The 16,607-nt window shown below is 37.9% G+C and overlaps 1 pseudogene across 1 annotated transcript; it reads right to left on the reverse strand.

Annotated features, from left to right (window-relative positions):
• Positions 1 to 1,459: 1,459 nt before the first annotated feature.
• On the reverse strand, positions 1,460 to 2,395 carry LOC309834702 (dystrobrevin beta-like; annotated as a pseudogene). The gene has a single exon. The product of its transcript is annotated as a dystrobrevin beta-like (transcript).
• Between the last annotated feature and the right edge of the window lie 14,212 nt (positions 2,396 to 16,607).

Here is a 16,607-nt window from a genome sequence, read left to right on the forward strand (position 1 = left end):
GAAAAACAAGTTCATCTCCTAGCCCCAATATCTAGGATGAGGATTTTCAGTAGATACATTCCAGAGAATCCAATCATTATGAAAGGTAATAGGCAGCAACTAACACAACAATGTAAAGCAATCATACTCCAATAAAGATGTTAAAAAAAATAAAAAATAAATAAGTAAACAAATTTTTAAAAAGGTAATAGGGCAAAGAGCTACCTCAGTGTAAAGAGTTAGACTCTAACCAAAAACAGTTGAAAATGTTAACAAGTCAATTAACACAGTGGGATACTTGTACTTTAAGAAAAAGTAACTATTTGAAAATCTATAAAATCTCCCGAGTCAATGAAAAAGAGAAGAAACTACTAAGTGTTATTTTTTTTTCCCTTTGCTTGTTTAAAAAATGTAAAATAATGACACCTCAACCAAAAACAAAATACTGGAATTTACAAAACAACAATACCCAGGATAGGATGTTCAGTTTAACAAAATTATATGGTTTAACCGTAACTGAAAAGCTATCTGATAAAAAAATTATATCTAAGACATTGTCAGAAATGTAGGAAGTAAAGTATACACTTGATTAAAGTTTGGTTTTTGTTTTTAACTAATCCCTGATATGAACTTACTTGCTTTCTTCTTGATTGACTTTTAAGTAGGTTAACTAGGAAAACGAAAAAAAAAAGAGAGGAAAAACCCCCACTTATCAAAGCTTTCTAGTACTTAAACTCCAGTAGGATGAACAGGCCTGAGAACTTAGATCCTGAATTATACTTATGACTCTATATTTTTCTACCTTCCAGTAAACTAACCAACAAAAACTAAAGTAAAAGGTTTTAAAACAAGGCTCTAGAAACTTCTGGAAATAAAAGTATGACATTTTTAAAACTCTGGAAATAAACTGAGAGAAGGGAAGGAAAAATGATTGGTCCTGAACTTATCACATGATTTATAAACACCACAGAAAAATCAGACATTAAGCTCCACCCAAATGTTGTTATTTAAAAGACTATTTTAGAAAGTAAAGACATCCACGTGACAATTGTAAAATACAGTATTTCCCCAACTTGAGAGGCAAAAATTTAACTTCATTTCATGCAGCTTTCTTTGCAACATTTATACCCTATAAGCACGAAGTAAACTTGCTTGAAAAAAAGAACTTTAAATCTTCCTTAAAGCTCAGAGAGTTAAGTCTTTTGGGGTGGGGGTGGTACCCCTTGTACAAATTTTAAAACAAGAAGACACCTTTCACTTGGAAAGCGAGCACTGTCACATTCCAATTTACTGAATAAAAGGGACCTTGTCAAATGTCATCGTAACTCCATCTCCCCATACTTTAAAAACTCTGCTTTTCAAATCAAGTGATGAAACACAACATATCTGCAAGCCCCGTCATAAATGTAAGTGTTAATATTTCATGACACTACACCCTTACTTACGGTAGGCATCTATGAGGAAAGTGGCCCTAGTGTTGTTACTGATGAAACAGACAAACTGTTGGGGACACAGACTGAGACACAAAGCAGTTACCCAGGAGGGATGCTCCTTCACCTGGTGTTGGTTGCCGTGAGGGACACTGGCACGGCCACACAAAGAGCAATTTTGGCAGAGCTGGGGGTGTGGCAACTGCCGGGTACCAGAAACCCATCCCATGCTCAAACCAGGAACAGGAACACTCCGCCTCACACCGGAAACTGGAGCACTCCACGGGATGGCAGACCGCCTCCATGTGGGCGAGCCTGTGCTTGAGAGGTAGCCAGACAAGGCCCCAGGGAGGAGGATCAGCCATTGCTGTGTCTAAAGGCATACTCAGCATTCTCTTTTTCGGCTGTGGAAAACAGGTGCAGGCTGAGTGCTCTGTGTAACCAAAAGATGGCCCTTCAAAGACAGCTGCTGGCAACTTTAGAACTTCCTTCAGAAACGGGTCAGACCTGCTAAATAGCATTAAGCCACTGGAATCCGACATCTGGGAGAAAACATATCTCAGCTTGTCCAGCATTTTCCCACCACACATGCTAACACAGCTTTAACAGAAAATACCATCAACTTGCCTCGGGCCTCACTGTCACAGCGGCAATCACGAAGTCGAGGAGGAGCTGAGGCGCTGGTCCACGCCGACTCATGAGAAGGAAGGCACGTGCTCCGCTGGCAGTAGATGGATGAGGGTCGGTCCCGAGGCGGGACACACTGATCTCAGGGGATGAGTCCAGTGTATCAAGGCCGTCGTCTCGAAAGGCTTCCAGCATGTTCCAGAGACCAGCAAAATGGAGGCTGCATCGTTTTTTGTACAAATCGTGCTTTGCAATCTGTCAATTCATAGTCATAGGACATCAAAATTCTGAGCACGCATTTCTACGAACAGCTGCCTCTTCTCTGCCATGTTACGCTTGCTCCCAGTTTCCTCAATCATCTTCCGGGCCGGAGCTGGCGGCGCCCAGGTCTCTGGGACGCAGCCGCCTTCGCCTTCTCCGGCCTGGCCCTTGCTGAGCAGCACTAGCGGCGAACGTTCTCCAGTGCCTGGCTCTCGGTGCTTCCCGCCCAGCGCGACGGCGCCGGGAGCGCGACAGCATGAAGGGAGCGAGGGGCGCGAGGTCATGATGGCGTGAGGGGCGTGAGGTCGCGAGGGCGCGAGGGCGCGAGGGACGTGAGGGGCGCGGCATCGTGAAGGGCGTGGGGCGGGGTGGGGCGTGAGGTTGCGAAGGCGCGAGGGACGTGAGGGGCGGGACGGGCACAGGGCGGGTACGCGCCACCTCCGTAGGATTCTGTGTAACGACTTCCGGAGTCAATTTCTCCAGCCCAAATGTTTGTATCAGTTTTTAACTACCTCCCCACCACTCAGGTCGCTGCACAATAAATTTTTCCTTTTTTGGCTATAAAATTACTATCCGACTGTGACCCCATCTCACAATGCAAATCTCTTGTAATCAACTGGCGTTTCCTAGCTCCTCAATGAGAATCTTTATTCAACAACTAACTCCGTACCTACCTTCAGAAACACACAAATTTTCCTTTTTTCACATCCTTTTACAAAGAATTTATACAATCTAAAAAGTAGGGCTAAAATTATTATCACACTTTTCTTATGGGGTCTTTAACATATGTATGATATCATTTGCTGATTTTACTCTAAAGATGCCCTAAAGACATTGTTCAGTACACTACAGTTTTCTTTTAACGAAAAACTCCTAAATATTTTACTTCATACTGGAAATAGTTGAGTTTCTACTTAGCACTTCCTCTGCTCATGCACACTGTGAAATAAATACCCAATTTTACTGCATTTTGCTTTGACTGCTAGAATGTGTATGGATTCATCTTACCTCTCTTCTGTTAGAAAACGTCTATCATATCTTCTTCCACTTTTTATTTTTATAGATTTTATGTATATTTATAAACTACCATGTACATTGCTGGAACAGTCTATATTATACATAAGCAATTTATAACATATGAAAAAATAACACATTTACTGTGTGCCAGTAATGTGCTAGGAATTTTCTATAGGTTGTATAAATTTTCTTTTTCGAATAATACTACTACTTATCATATATTCATGGACAAAGCCAAGTTTTGTGAGGCCTAAAGCTCATTTAGGGGACCCTTTCTTATAAAAATAATATAAAATATATGTTACTTTTGCAAACATTACAAAAAGCCAGATCACGTTAACCGATGAGTAGAGCCCCATACAAGGCTTTGGAAGGGGCACATGCAAGTAAGAGGCCCTGACTTAAGCTATGATAGCTTCAAGGTCAATTTACCTCTGCATATTTTGACTGCTTGTGCTCTGTGAGTCACTTTTCACACACTGCACCATGTAAGGCCAGAACAAGCTTACAGGAAAATTAACTGAGAGAATGTGATGGTTAACTTTATGCATCAGCTTGATGGACAAAGGGATGTCCAAACAGCTGGTAAAACATGATTTCTGGGTGTGTCTGTAAGGGTGTCGCCTGAAAAGATTAATATTTGAAACGGTAGACAACAGAGTAAAGAAGATGGCCCTCACCAGTGCAGGTGGTCATCATCCAATCTGTTGAGGGCCTGAATAGAACAAAAAGAAGAAGGAAGGGCAAATTTGCTCTCTCTGCTTGAGCTGGAACAGCTGTCTTCTTCTGCCCTTGGAAATCAGTGCTCCTGGTTTGGGGGCCTTCAGACTCAGACTGGGACTTACACCATTGGCTCCCCTGGTTCTCAGGCCTGTCCGTTTGGACTGGAACCACACTGCCAGCTTTCCTGGGCCTCCAGCTTGCAGATGGCAGATTGTGGGACTTCTCAGCCTTCATAATTGCTGAGCCAATGCCTCATAATCTCATTCTATATATCTGAATATATTCTATTAGCTTTGTTTCTCTAGAGAACCCTGGCTAAAACAGAGAGGTTACAATTATTTTTCAAGGTCAAAGGATTGCTGTGTGGTAGATGTGTATTTGAACACTGTTCTGTTTGAATCTCAAACCCATTTATTGAGTAGCTTATATACCAGGCACTGTGCTAAATGTGGGCATGCTGTGACAAACCAGACATCTGTCCTGTTCTTATGAAGTGTCTTATGTAATTATTTGTATTACAGGAGTTGGTCATTCAACTCCTTATTTATTCTTTAACCCTCATGTTAAAAAAAAAAAAAAAAGAACAGTTTGACATATATTTTAAAGGTTTCTGTTCACTTAAAAATTAGTGTACAGTTTAAATCTACTGGCTTTGGCTGGAATAGCTGAAACTCTCATTTCCTTTTGTTAATTAATTACAACACAGATCGACATTTTATGGATCTTACTTTGATCATTAAAAATATATAGATAATGGTTCATGAAAGGAAACTATTTTGTTTTCTAAATATATCAACTTCTCAGTTTGATTCAGAAACTGATGACTAGGTTGATCTTTCTTATACAGTTAACCATTTTTTACAGTCTTGGTCTGAGCACTGCAGAAAGCAGGATTAAAGATCTTTAAACATCAAACCTCACATCCTAAATCCTAGTTTTTAGTTTCACTTCAATGGAGCTCTTACCCCAAATTCCTTGTAAGACAGTAGGACTAAACCTGGAAAGCTAGGAAAGTCAGATTCCTGGATCCACATCCCTTATCACTGACTCAGATTTCTGGAGTAGAGTTGAATTTTAAACCACACTCCTAGGTGATTTTGATGCATGTGGACCACACTTCACCATCTGAAGAGCATAGCTCAAAGATACTAATGAGATCACAATTATTTTGATATTTCAAAATAAAGAACAAAAAATTATTTAAATGTAAAATTATTGAATAGTTGATCTTATAAGGAGGTTGTGGAAACTTTTCATTTCTCTCTTTCTTTCTGTATATTTCTTCTCTTTTCACGTCCATGTCACCTCTCTTTCCTGGATACCTCTCCTCTGTATATTCTTCTCTCTATAGTCATTCATTTAATATATCACTGTACCTTGGAATCCATCCGGGATTCTTATATTTCATAACTATTTTTGGACAATCCCATCACTTCTGTGTCTTCAACCACTGCTCATAGGCTAGATCCAAATTTTTATCATATACAGATTTTTTCTGAATTTTGGACTCCCAGCTCTATTCAGTTCTCTAATGGTAATGACTAAATGACTCCAAAGACCTCAAATTCAACATGTCCAAAGTTGAAATTAATGTTGGCCCTCCAACCAGAAAATCTGTCCGTTCCTTCTTCTGAGATTTCTCTTTCAGCTTTAATTTATACACTACAATGCAGCCATTCACCCAAACCAGATTCCAGGAAGTCATCTTTTTCTCTTCATATCCTCTCACCCATTATGTCAAGTCAATCAAAAAATCCTCTCGATTCTTGTTCTTAAAAAAAAGACAAAAAACCCAAAACACTCATTGTTTCCATATCTCTCTCACACCTTTGTCCAAGGCCTCATAATTTCTCACTGATGTTACTGTAATGGTTTCTTATTTGGGCAAACTTTTTCTGGTGCTGATTTTCCTCAAAACCATTCTCCACACTGCTTCCAGGTGGATCTTTCTAAAATACAATTCTGATCACTTACTCCCTCGCTTAACATTCCTTAACAGACCTCCATTGCTGCCAGGATAAATACAAACCTCTTGGCATGACATGCTCTATCTGCTGTGTACCTGTCTAATCTCATTTCTCACATTCTGCTTTTGACACTCCAATCACACTGAATTCCTGAAAGTTCATATCCAGAATGTACTACATTTCAGAACTTTGTACATTCTGTCCCCATGACTGTGATTGCCTTTATCCCCTTCTTTGTCCTCTCAGCTTTCCTATATTCTTCTCTCTCACTGAATCTGGATTATGTGCTTAGGCAGTGTTTGAGGATTTCAGGGATAAGCAGGAAAACAGATATGACCTGGCAGTAGTACTCATAATCTTTATTTTGATGGAATGCATGCAGAGGAGGTACTTTCCAGCATCAGAAGTCTGGAGGCTTAAGGGGTGGGAGCCACCGTCTAGAAGGGGAGGGCGCGAGACCTCGAGGGCAAGGGGCTCAGAGAGAGCCTTCTACCTCTAGAGGATGTGCTCAGCAGCCTGGCAAAGACTCTCGTGGCAGACGGCTCCCAAGAGAAATAGTGGCTTTGTGTTTTTTGTTGTCTTGTGGTTTTATCTTATCTTTGGCTAGCAGGCATTAGGTGCAGTTTTGTGGGATATGAAAGCAGAGAGACTCTAAAAGGCTAAAAATCTGCTTAATTTAGTGATGTTTAACAAGCTAACAATTGGATGGGTAAAAATTTGAGTTTGTCACTGTTGAGCTTTCAGGGAATACATCTCAGTCTGATCTAAAGAAATAAACAAAGGCCAATATATAGGAACCGTCTTTGGCTCATTTGTATGACTGGTGTCTCTATGATGGTGACGCTTTTATCCCACTGCACTATTATTTGTTGTTTGTATATGAGTTCCTTGAGAGCAGACATGAGTTTTTATAATTCCTAATATGGACTTCATAGGATCTAGAGTAGTGTGTGCTACAAGGTGGAACACTAATAAATGTCTGTTTCATGAATAATTATTCATATCATATCCATGTATTTTTTAATTCATCCAGAAGTGTTCCTCCAACTGGATGCTGTAAGAAAGTCTCATCTACCTGGAGACACAATATTTAAGCTAGATTTGTGTTCATGCAGGACTTAGGCAGTCATTTAATTTCAACAACCAAAATCTTCAAACTTGAAGAGAAAGTAATTCATTTCTAAAATATAACTTGCTTATAGAAACATCACATTAAACTCAGAATATATGCCGATAGGCCAAGGACATCCAGTTTTCAACCCTGCTGTAGTCTAGGAAAGAAGTTTTAGTAATTTATAGCTATTTCCCTCAAAGCCTACCGGTGTCAGAGAATATGGGTTCCTGATGCCAGAGTGATTCCATGAAAATTGGTCTGGGCTGTTGATTCATGGAGGGTATTAAGACACATAGCTGAGCAGTTCCCTGTGGTAGGAGGTCAGGGAGATGGAAAGAATGGGTGAGGCTAGAAAAGAAATCCATTGTCTGCCCAGGATAGCAGAGCCAATGAAGGGGACAAACAGTCTCCATATGTATAAAAATCTAAACAAAGAGGATTCCATCATGGATAGACAGAAGAAATTTTAATTAGAAAACTGAACTCAACTGGATTAAATGATTCACAGAAATGACAGGCTCAGCTAAGAAGCCAGCAACTGAAAAGGGTGAAAATAGTGCAAATTTCAGGTGTGATCTGATTCAGGTTCCAGCTTTTACCTCTGATTCATTCAGCTCCTCTCTTGTTCTTGTGTCATCCTCCTTCCCTATGTGTAATAAAATAGTTTTAGCAGTTCCTGTCTTCACTACCATATATCACGCCATTCATAAGGAGAGTGAGCATGTCGGTCCCCAATTTTTCAGAAAAAAAAGCCTCAAAATTCCGTCCTTGGATCAGTTTAAGTCATAATGCCAACTCTTAACTAATTTTATTTTTTGTCAAGGGGAGTGAAATGTTCTATTTGGACTCACCTAGTTCATGGGTTCCACATCAGGAAAATCTATATTTCTCCTTTACATTATGAAATCCTCTACAGAAACCTGGGGCTGTCAAGATCGTCTGGGGGAAAGGCTGAGGGAAGACAACCAGTGGTCCCTACAGAAGATTAGATGAGGAGTGGTCGGGTGGCAGCTCAAGCAAACTAGTCCAAACCTGGCATAGGAAATATTTGTAGTTAGCCTTTGATGTATTTGCCTAGTTTTGATCAGTATTTTAAATAAGACTGCTCCTCAAAGCAACTTATACTTTTTATCTTTTATCTTGTTTATCATATTCATTTCCTAATCCCCCTTTTTTGCGGGTAAACTCCACTTCAAGTCCAGTCTCAGCTCAGATTCAAAATTTGAGTTCTCTGACAAACAAGATCTGGCTTAATTTGGCATGCTAGATATATAATAGATACAATAATACACAAGGAAGAACGCATAAGGTATAAAATTTGAACTGTCATCCAAATAGTGGGAATGGCTAGCTCATTTCCAAATTTGAGTTTTCAGTTCTTTATTAACGTTCATATCACTTACTAAGCCTTTTTCTCTAAATCTGTAGCTGTTGATCTGTGATTGCTCCCTCCGTCCCTCCCTCTCTCCCTTCCTTCTTCCCCTCCCTCACTCTCCTATTAGAATGTAGTTTCCATCTGTCTCATCCATGGGCACATTTCCAGCACTCAGCACAGTGCCTATTTCAGAGGAGACACTCATTCATATTTGCTAAGCAAGCCCACTGCATTACCTTTCACACTTTATTATGTTGTGTGTCCTACTTGAACATGGCTATGTACATAGTGGACCAAGATACATTGTACAGGCTATAGTTACGCAACAGAGGAAAGCTCACGTAATGCACAGGGCTGAGACCCATGAGCGTCCTGCTCTTTGCATTTTGTTTTAAACAACTGTCAAGCTTCACTGACATTTATAACTCTCAGATCTGAATAATGCAAATAAGTTCTTCCAGGGAGGGAAATCTTTTGTGAAATGGAAAGTATAATGAAGCTTACCTTAAGTGTTAACAATATAATGAAAATAAATTATCTCAGAAATTGGAAATTTGCATTTGAATTATCAGAAACATTTACTGAGCTAAATGTCAAGGAAAAAAAAATCCCACAATTATTTTATATTCTGAAGCTAGGAAATATAGCCAAGATTTGATAATCACACTCTACTTGATTTTTCTATTCTGTCTTTATCAGTCACGTGACATTTTGTTTCACCATTTTACTGGAACAAATATACGTGAAATCACTATCAATATCTTCCTGACCTTGTTCAGCAGATGAGTACCAAGGAAAAATGGGACCCTGGCTTTCTACATGAAATGAGCTGATTGTAGCTACTTCTATTATGGCAGTTCTTTTTAAGAGGATGTTTCACCAAGTAAAGTCTTGGTAAATTTAAAACAATTGAAATCGTATCAAGTATCTTTTCTGACCACAACGCTATGAGACTAGATATCAATTACCGGAAAAACTCTGTAAAAATTACAAACACATGGAGGCTAAACAATACACTACTTAATAACCAAGAGATCACTGAAGAAATCAAAGAGGAAATTAAAAAATACCTAGAAACAAATGACAATGAAAACACAACAACCCAAAACCTATGGGATGCAGCAAAAGCAGTTCTAAGAGGGAAGTTTATAGCAATACAATCCTACCTTAAGAAACAAGAAACATCTCAAATAAATAACCTAACCTTACACCTAAAGCAATTAGACAAAGAACAAAAAACCCCAAAATTAGCAGAAGGAAAGAAATCATAAACATCAGATCAGAAATAAATGAAAAAGAAATGAAGGAAATGATAGCAGAGAGCAAAAGAACTAAAAGCTGGTTCTTTGAGAAGATAAACAAAATTGATAAACCATTAGCCAGACTCATCAAGGAAAAAAGGAGGAAGACTCAAATCAACAGAATTAGAAATGAAAAAGAAGAAGAAACAACTGACACTGCAGAAATACAAAGGATCACGAGAGATTACTATACGCAACTCTATGCCAATAAAATGGACAACCTGGAAGAAATGGACAAATCCTTAGAAAAGCAAAACCTTCCAAGACTGAACCAGGAAGAAATAGAAAATATGAACAGACCAATCACAAGCACTGAAATTGAAACTATGATTAAAAATCTTCCAACAAACAAAAGTCCAGGACCAGATGGCTTCACAGGAGAATTCTATCAAACATTTAGAGAAGAGCTAACACCTATCCTTCTCAAACTCTTCCAAAATATAGCAGAGGGAGGAACACTTCCAAACTCATTCTATGAGGCCACCATCACCCTGACACCAAAACCAGACAAAGATGTCACAAAAAAGGAAAACTACAGACCAATATCACTGATGAACATAGATGCAAAAATCCTCAACAAAATACTAGCAAACAGAATCCGACAGCACATTAAACGGATCATACACCATGATCAAGTGGGGTTTATCTCAGGAATGCAAGGAATGTTTCATATAGGCAAATCAATCAATGTGATACACCATATTAACAAATTGAAGGAGAAAAAACATATGATCCTCTCAACAGATGCAGAGAAAGCTTTTGACAAAATTCAACACCCATTTACGATAAAAACCCTCCAGAAAATAGGCATAGAGGGAACTTACCACAACATAATAAAGGCCATATAAGACAAATGCACAGCCAACATCATCCTCAATGGTGAAAAACTGAAATTATTTCCACTAAGATCAGGAATAAGACAAGGTTGCCCACTCTCACCACTATTATTCAAAATAGTTTTGGAAGTTTTAGCCACAGCAATCAGAGAAGAAAAAGAAATAAAAGGAATCCAAATCAGAAAAGAAGAAGTAAAGCTGTCACTGTTTGCAGATGACATGATACTATAGAGAATCCTAAAGATGCTACCAGAAAACTACTAGAGCTAATCAATGAATTTGGTAAAGTAGCAGGATACAAAATTAATGCACAGATCTCTTGCATTCCTATACACTAATGATGAAAAACCTGAAAGTGAAAGTAAGAAAACACGCCCATTTACCATTGCAACAAAAATAATAAAATACCTAGGAATAAACCTACCTAAGGAGACAAAAGACCTGTATGCAAAAAATTATAACACACTGATGAAAGAAATTAAAGATAATGCAAATAGATGGAGAGATATACCATGTTCTTGGATTGGAAGACTCAACATTGTGAAAATGACTCTACTACCCAAAGCAATCTACAGATTCAACGCAATCCCTATCAAACTACCACTGGCATTTTTCACAGAACTAGAACAAAAAAATTCACAATTTGTATGGAAACACAAAGACCCCAAAGAGCCAAAGCAGTCTTGAGAAAGAAAAATGGTGCTGGAGGAATCAGGCTCCCTGACTTCAGACTATACTACAAAGCTATGGTCATCTGGACAGTATGGTACTGGGACAAAAACAGAAATATAGACGAATGGAACAGGATAGAAAGCCCAGAGATAAACCCATGCACATATGGTCACCTTATCTTTGATAAAGGAGGCAAGAATATACAATGGAGAAAAGACAGCCTCTTCAATAAGTGGTGCTGGGAAAACTGGGCAGCTACATGTAAAAGAATGAAATTAGAACACTCCCTAACACCATACACAAAAATAAACTCAAAATGGATTAAAGACCTACATGTAAATCCAGACACTATAAAACGCTTAGAGGAAAACATAGGCAGAACATTTTATGACATAAATCACAGCAAGATCCTTTCTGACACTCCTAGAGAAATAAAAATAAAAACAAAAATAAACAAATGGAACCTAATGAAACTTCAAAGCTTTTGCACAGCAAAGGAAACCACAAACAAGACAAAAAGACAACACTCAGAATGGGAGAAAATATTTGCAAATGAAGCAACTGACAAAGGATTAATCTCTAAAATTTACAAGCAGCTCATTTTCAAAAAAAAATAAACAACCCAGGGCTTCCCTGGTGGCGCAGTGGTTGAGAGTCTGCCTGCCGATGCAGGGGACGCGGGTTCGTGCCCCGGTCCGGGAAGATCCCACATGCCGCAGAGCGGCTGGGCCCATGAGCCATGGCCGCTGAGCCTGCACGTCCGGAGCCTGTGCTCTACAATGGGAGAGGCCACAGCAGTGAGAGGATCGCGTACCACAAAAAAAAAAAATAATAAGAAGAAAATAAACAACCCAATCCAAAAATGGGCAGAAGACCTAAATAGACATTTCTCCAAAGAAGATATACAGATTGCCAACAAACACATGAAAGAATGCTCAACATCATTAATCATTAGAGAAATGCAAATCAAAACTGCAATGAGATGTCATCTCACACCAGTCAGAATGGCCATCATCAAAACTTCTACAAACAGTAAATGCTGGAGGGGGTGTGGAGAAAAGGGAACTCTCATACACTGTTGGTGGGAATGTAAATTGATACAGCCACTATGGAGAACAGTATGGAGGTTCCTTATAAAACTAAAAATAGAACTACCATACGACCCAGCCATCCCACTACTGGGCATATACCCTGAGAAAACCATAATTCAAAAAGAGTCATGTAGCACAATGTTCATTGCAGCTCTATTTACAATAGGCAGGACATGGAAGCAACCTAAGTGTCCATCAACAGATGAATGGATAAAGAAGATGTGGCACATATATACAATGGAATATTACTCATCCATTAAAAGAAACGAAATTGAGTTATTTGTAGTGAGGTGGATGGATGTAGAGTCTGTCATACAGAGTGAAGTAAGTCAGAAAGAGAATAACAAATACCGTAAGCTAACACATATATATGGAATCTAAAAAAAAAAAAAAAAAAAAAGGTCCTGATGAACCTAGGGGCAAGACTGGAATAAAGACGCAGACCTGCTAGAGAATGGATCTAAGGACACGGGGAGGAGGAAGGTAAACTGGGACAAAGTGAGAGAGTGGTAGTATATATACGGACACATATACACTACGAAATGTAAAATAGACAGCTAGTGGGAAGCAGTCGCATAGCACAGGGAGATCAACTTGGTGTTTTGTGACAGCGAGAAGGGTGGGATAGGGAGGTTGGGAGGGAGGGAGATGCAAGAGGGAAGAGATATGGGGATATATGTATATGTATAACTGATTCACTTTGTTATAAAGCAGAAACTAACACACCATTGTAAAGCAATTATACTCCAATAAAAATGTTAAAAAAAAAGAGGATGTGTTACTCTTTACTGAGTGATAATGAGCTTCATGAATAATGTTCAAATTCATAAGAGATTAATGTCAATAGAGGCAGCTTGATTATATATACCTTTTCCCCATATTTTTGAGATTTCTTGGGATAGTGGAAAATCAAATTTTCTTTTATGAAATATCTCTTCTTTTTTATAATAGAGGAAAACTAAATTCCTCATATAGAATAATATAAATTTGAACGAAGTAAAATATTTCGGTTGGCTGGTAGACAAGCCAATGATAAGGTATTTTAGATATTCCGCCTGAAAGAACTAAGATTGTGAAATAAAAATTCTACCCACATAATAAATTAAGAGAACAAAAGGAAGAATTTTCCCTAATAATTCTAACATGAGCCAAATAAGCTAGTTTGAACCTGAATATATAATTACATTGACTAATGAAAAAGCCACATTATAAATCCCTTTTACCTTTACTGTCTTGTATGCTTAGAATTTAGTCTCGATAATACCATCAGCCATGGAATAAGAATAACAACTGGTATTTGTATAATAATCACATGGATTACAGTTCTTATCTTATTTCGTCTTCCCGGCCCTTGGCAATGCAGATAATATTATCCTTTTATTACTTACAAAGTGATGGATGATCAGAGACAGTAAAAGACAAGCCTAAAATGACACCAGCATGAATCTGGGAGTCCTGACCATCAGGTGTAGGGTTTTTTTTCCCCCCATCGCCCAAAGGACTGCTTTCCCCTCTGGGTGAAGTCGTATGCATCAGAAACAACCTGGGAGGCCCTGATTCCCCAGTATCACACTGCCTGCTGTGGACACCTTTGTTATGGCTTTATGTTTTATTCCAGTTTGTCTATCCTTTCTTCCATTGTCCATTGCTTCATATTCTTGGACACCATTTCCTGGCCATCTGGCTGGATGTCCTCCAATGGCCATAGCTGAGCCCCCATGTCACTTGCTACACACCTTATTTTCTTTCTTTCTGTACTTACCAGTACAAGTAATCCTTTCATGTTTGTCCTTGACAAAAAAATATGGGGTCTACATGATTTATATTCAAGGAATACAGTAGATTGTATCACAACACACATAAGGAAAAGACTTTATTCTATTATAAGTAGAATTATTAAAGAAAATACAGGTTACCCAGGTAAATTTGAATTTCAGGTAAACAGATTTGTATAAGTGTACCCTAAATATTGCATAGGGCATACGTATCCTGAAAAAGATATTTATTGTTTATTTGATATTCAAATTTAACTGCTTATTCCATATTTTTTATTTGCTAAATCTAACAACCCTAACTGTAAAAGAAATATGACTCTTTTTCAAGTCACCTCAGATCTCGTTTAATAGTTTAAGTACAGGAGGATTCTACAGTTAGGATTGGAATATGTGAGGAATCCACAAATGAATATTCACAAGAAGCATTTTACATGTCAAAAAAAAATATTTGCTTCCAATCCAGCAACTCACTCTTTCAGAAATCACCAAGATCACACGTTGAGGCAGAATGCTGCATGACAGATGGGACATTAGCCTGCTTTACATTATGAAGCTGGGAAGTGGGTGTTCTATGTAGTTGAAAATGTCTGCAATAAAATTATGCTTCTGTATCTCAGTAGATTTCAAATTATAAAATTCATGCTATGCTTCCTGACAGCTTTCCTGTTAACATATTAATTTCAAAAATTATTGGACGTGCTTAATATCAACTTCAGACTTTTAATTAAGAAAACCTAAATATTATTGGTTGAGTTTCAGACTACGCTATACTAACCCAATACATTTGCCTCTCATGTGTATGACCTGGGTAAATCTTGTGGTGGATGCAAGGCTGGCGTTTGTTATGGAGGAGTTTAAATTTAGATGGGACACATAACCAGAAAGTACAGGGTCTTTAATTAAGATGTCAATAAAATACCTGAGTAGATTAGTACGTCTTTGCATATTTTCTCCTTTGCTTTTCACTTTTTTGCACCTTCAGTTTTGTGTATATGAGCTCTCCATTTCTGTCTCCCAGAGCTATAATTTTCATTCTAATACTAAAGAAGTTTCTTCATTTCTAGATTAAGCTACTTGCTTTTCAGTTCTATTCTGCATATCCCTCACTGTGCTTCTAGTGGTGTCTGTTCTTTGTGCTTACACTTGTGGCTTTTTTCCACTTATTCAATCATGAGAAGTCCTCGTGAAAGTGAGTACTAACTTATCAAGACTTACTTAGTAAGACTTTACTTACTGAGAAAGTAAAATACACTTATTTGGCATATCTGTTGTTATGCTTAATAGATATTTTTATCCATCAAAGATCTTAAGTACTGTACTTGTGTCTGTAATATATAAGTAATCTTATGATTATCACCAAGATCACTGCCTAGTATTTCCTTGAGGGAGTCTGTAGGTGTGAGTTAGCAAGTTCTTGTTCCAAAATGTGGGAATATGATAATTTTACTTATTTATTAATATTTATGTTGTTTCCTTAAAGGAATATTTAACAGACTGAAAAAAAGAGCCACTTTTACCTTGGCAGTTTTAGAATTAATTGTCATCAAATCCCAGACTTAGGAGGAATCTTAATAGAAATTTGGGTCCACAAAAACAAAAGTCAGAGAGTCTACTCATGACATTATCAGTTTTATCAGGGATAAATTATTAGCACTACTACATTAGCACTACATTAGTCAGGGTTCTCCCAAGAAACAGAACCAATATGATATAAATATAATATATATAATATATATATTATATATTTACAAATATTATATATTTATATTTAATATAATATATAATATATATATTTATGTTTATATATAATAAAAGTAAATTTATTATATGAAATTGATTCCTTTGACTATGGAGGCTGGTAAGCCTCAAGATCTCTAAGGCAAGCTGGAGACCCAAGGAACCAATGTTTTAGTTCATAAGCCATCAGCCAAGAAGAATGCTCTCTTACTTGGGGAATGGTCAGGCTTTTTGTTCTATTCAGGCCTTCCACTGATTGGGTGAGGCCCACCCACATTAGGGAGGGCAAATCTGCTTTACTCAGTCTATCTATTTAAATGTTAAACTCATCAAAAAACGCCCTCACAGACATACCCAGGATAATATTTGACCAAATACCTGGTCATCCTGTGGCCCAGTCAACCTGACACATAAAATTAACCCATCACAGGTTCTAAAATCATTCAGAAATTCAGTAAAAAATGGTCACTTGGAACCTTTTAACAATTATCTTTGGAGAGATTCCTTTTGCTATTTGACTGCAGGAACTACAGTGTATTAGAAACGTTCAGGTTAACTTTGTGGAATTATACTTTAAAAATAAGAGCTAAAATCAAAGGAGACTGTGGAAGTCTTGCCAAATGAATCAACTAAAATGCCAAGAGAATGGGCTGTTTGTTTGTTTTCCTCATTTGTGGGTAGAAAAGGCTACAAATTAGAATA

The sequence above is a fragment of the Grampus griseus genome (genome assembly GCF_964374135.1).
Source record: "Grampus griseus genome assembly, chromosome: 16".
NCBI classification, from domain to species: Eukaryota; Metazoa; Chordata; class Mammalia; order Artiodactyla; family Delphinidae; genus Grampus; species Grampus griseus.